Raw genomic sequence first — 3492 nt, 5'->3', positions numbered from 1 at the left:
AGAGAGAGAGAGAGAGAGAGAGAGAGAGAGAGAGAGAGAGAGAGAGAGAAACAGAGGATCCAAAGCAGGCTCCACGCTGACAGCAGAGAGCCTGATGCAGGGCTCGAACCCATAAACTATGAGATCATGACCCGAGCTGAACTTAGATGCTCAACTGACTGAGCCACCCAGATGCCCCAAGCGTCTCACGTGAGTCTTATGCAATTAGATTTGGTCTGTTCTTTCCAAATGTCAAGATCTTTTTGGATCTCATTTCTGTCATGCTGACATCTTCTTCTAATATTCCTGTCACCCACCCATGTGATCTTTATGTCCATATTTTTGTCTGAACAGTTTTTAAAAACTAGCTGGAGTGGGCCAAGATGTGGGTCAATCAGGACACAGCCCACAGCACGCGTCATGTATGACCGGCTGGCCTGCTTCTCACCTGCTGGGTATCACCAGTGACTGGATTTGCTTACACACCTTCTCAACCTTCCTCTACAGGAAGCAAATTAATCTGGTAAAACTTGCTTTTGGCAGAGCCCTGCTAATACGCTTACAGTTGCTGCTTCCCCAGCAAGTATTTAAAAAACCACTGTCCAATCCTTTCAGAATATTTCCTGAGATCAGTTCAATCTTTACAGGTTACTTCTCTCTCTAGTTCCTTGCTTGAAACTTAAGATATTCATCTGCATCATCGCTATCGCTCCTTACGCCTACACTCCTGCAAAGCTGGTCTGCATCAGCGGTGTGGGCCTCGGAGCGTCACCTCATCTGAACCCCTGGCCATGGCCTCTTCTACTTCAGCCGGCAATTCTCTTCCTTTACATGGAACCCACCCTTTCCAATCAGGGAAGTCATTTCCTTGACAGAAAAAATGCAAGCCGAACAGCAGCTCAGCAGTTTGGTTTCTCGCACCTCCCCCTCTTCGGTTTCATTGTTTCAAACATCACTTCTGAAAGCCCTTTCTTCTCCCCTTAGCATTTTTCACAATCCTCTGCTCACTCTGCACTGTGTCTTTTACTACCCAGAGCCACCTTCTGACGTGGTCCTTGGTTGCATAGATGGCATGGCCCAGCCTTTCTTTTAGATCTAGGTCCAAGGCCAGGACAGCCCAGAGCAGGCAGGCCCCGAGGGAAGGGTTATCTAGAAAGTACACAGAAAGTACTTTCTTTCACCCAGTGAAGGAGAAAAAATAACGTGATACCTGGAAATATGTTAAGGTCGGGGGAGGGCAGAGCTGCCTGTGGTGGGAACTTACAGGGTGCCACTGAGAACAGCCAGAGGGGCGACTCGTGGCACCCGGCACAGACCAGTAACCCCTGAGCTAGATAAGGAGAGATGGAGCTCTGCTTCGGTCTGCTCCAGAACTGCTGGCTTCCCAGTCTGCCCCACACCCCCAAACTACAGGTAAGAAAAGCAGAAGAGGACTAGGGAGTGATGTGAAGGGCAACGCCGTGGATGGGAAGCTGGGTCAGCAGCAAAGAAGAGGGACCTAACAGATGCCGGGGAGGTGAGATGGTTCAAAGGGGGCGCCCTCTTTCTCCCAGGGCTGTGAGCTCCTCATACAGACTCTGCCCCTGGCCTACCTTTATAGCTGTACAACCCAGCACAAGGCCAGGCACACGGTCGGATGAATTCATCAGAACGGCCCTGACTTATCACCCCACCTTAGGGGCATCCTGTACACCAGTCAGTCCGGCCGGGGACCATCCTGCCTACATATCCTTAAACCAAGAACAACCTGGACAGTCACATACCTCTTCCTCCTTCGAACTGTGTTTGGCACACTGTTCCTAGTTGTCCTGAACTGTGTTCCCCTTTCAGAGCCTCAGGCCATGGGATCCTCTTTATCATTTCAACTTTGGGAATCTTTCTTCTTAAAGCCCCCCGTGGGCTGCAGAGGAGGACACATGTCCCTTCCTGGCTACCGGAAATTCTCAGGTCCGAGTTCTTCTAAAAAGCCTGCGTCTTTCACTTCGGCAGCCAATTCCTGCTTCTGTGAGTCAGGTTGTACCTCACTGGAAAATGCAGCAATGCCGGGGTAATGTGTGCATGACATCTATGAAAAGAATTGCAGTAAAACCACCTCCTCAGGCAGATTCCCTCATCACGTTAAAACAGCATCATTTAAATGTCCTACATATCCTACTCTAGTGAGTCTGTACAGGAATCCAAGGCTAATACCCAGCAGTACTAGTTGATAAAAACTTGACACGGTCACAGGTTACTCTGTGCTCAGCGGAATTCTAGTGGCAGCATGAAGCTACAAGCCACAGTTCACATCTTAACTTGGCAGCAGTCAGTCAAACTGAATAGAGTAAGAATAAGAAAAACTGTATTGAAGCCAGGATGTCTCTTGGCAGGAGAGGATCTGGCATCAGTGACTCATCAGACTTCAGGCTGTCTAAGCCCCAACACAGCACTTTTGATAAAAGCAGATGCTTTGTTTGGCTGGTGTCTATTTGCCCTTCCTCCCTCCTACGGTCCCATCCACCCCACCCCCAGACGCTCCTCATCTCCTTCTAAAACGGTGTGTCTGTAAAGCTTCTTCTCAACTAATTCAAAGGCAGAATAAAAATGGTATGGTTTTGAGATGATGTCCCCAGAATCTCTAGAAGAGAAGACCTCACTGAGCCATACAGACAGAACACACGCTCTCCACCTGCCTTCCAGGCCAGGCAGCCATCCTCAAGGTGGCTGCTCACCAAACCACGGAAAAGCAGCCGTCACCCCTCAGGCAAACGCCTGCACGTCAACCACAGTCAAGTATTTACCTCCTCTGTCCACAGAGACATCAGAGAACATGGGGGACCCAGTGGGGAAGGAAGTGCAGGAGCATGATCACCATGCTGCTGACACCAGCCCACAGGGAGGGTGGCCCTGGGGACATGTCTGCTTTAATTAAAAACATTTTGTAAGAAGACTCAAGTAATGAAAAGATGGGTTTTGTTTTACTACGTGCTTAGAAGATTAGATCTTTTCCTATTGAATTTTGTCTCTCATCTTAAAAAGAAAAACCTTCCTTTGAACAGCACCCCTATGCAACTCCAGCCTCGCTTCTCTGCTCCCCACCAAAGTCAACCTCTGCAAAGTCAGCCTTCACACTGACCCCTTGGAATGGATGTGCCGGGGATCCTCAGGGCTGGGTCCTAGGGTCCCTTCCCTTTATGCTTTACACAGCTCTTTCCCTTGGGGAGGACATCCGGTTTCAAGGCTTTAATTTCACTTCTATGCAGACTCTCCTGACTTAGTAACTTTGAGCACCAATCACTCTCCAGAGCTCCAGGCTCATAATACAGACTGGTTAACACCTCCACTTGGCATGCATGCATCTTGAGCTTAGCACACCCCAAAGAGAAGTCTCAATTCTCTGCCATCCACCAAACAAAAAGCAGCCCAACAAAGGAAGCCCTATTCCCCTCCCATCTTTCCCATCTCCGTAAATGGCCCCACCTCATACACCCAGCTGCCTGAGCCCTGCCTGGGCACCCCCTCCCTTCCTCCGCA

The 3492-nt window shown here is 49.5% G+C and overlaps 1 protein-coding gene across 2 annotated transcripts in view; it reads right to left on the bottom strand.

Annotated features, from left to right (window-relative positions):
- BCAR3 (BCAR3 adaptor protein, NSP family member) overlaps nt 1–3492 on the bottom strand; it is a 136698-nt gene that overhangs the window by 94384 nt on the left and 38822 nt on the right. The gene's annotated exons all lie outside the window — the stretch shown is intronic.

The sequence above is a fragment of the Suricata suricatta genome, chromosome 8 (assembly GCF_006229205.1).
Source record: "Suricata suricatta isolate VVHF042 chromosome 8, meerkat_22Aug2017_6uvM2_HiC, whole genome shotgun sequence".
NCBI classification, from domain to species: domain Eukaryota; kingdom Metazoa; phylum Chordata; class Mammalia; order Carnivora; family Herpestidae; genus Suricata; species Suricata suricatta.
The sequence above is the reverse complement of the archived record's forward strand: the minus strand, read 5'-3'. Positions and strand labels throughout refer to the sequence as shown.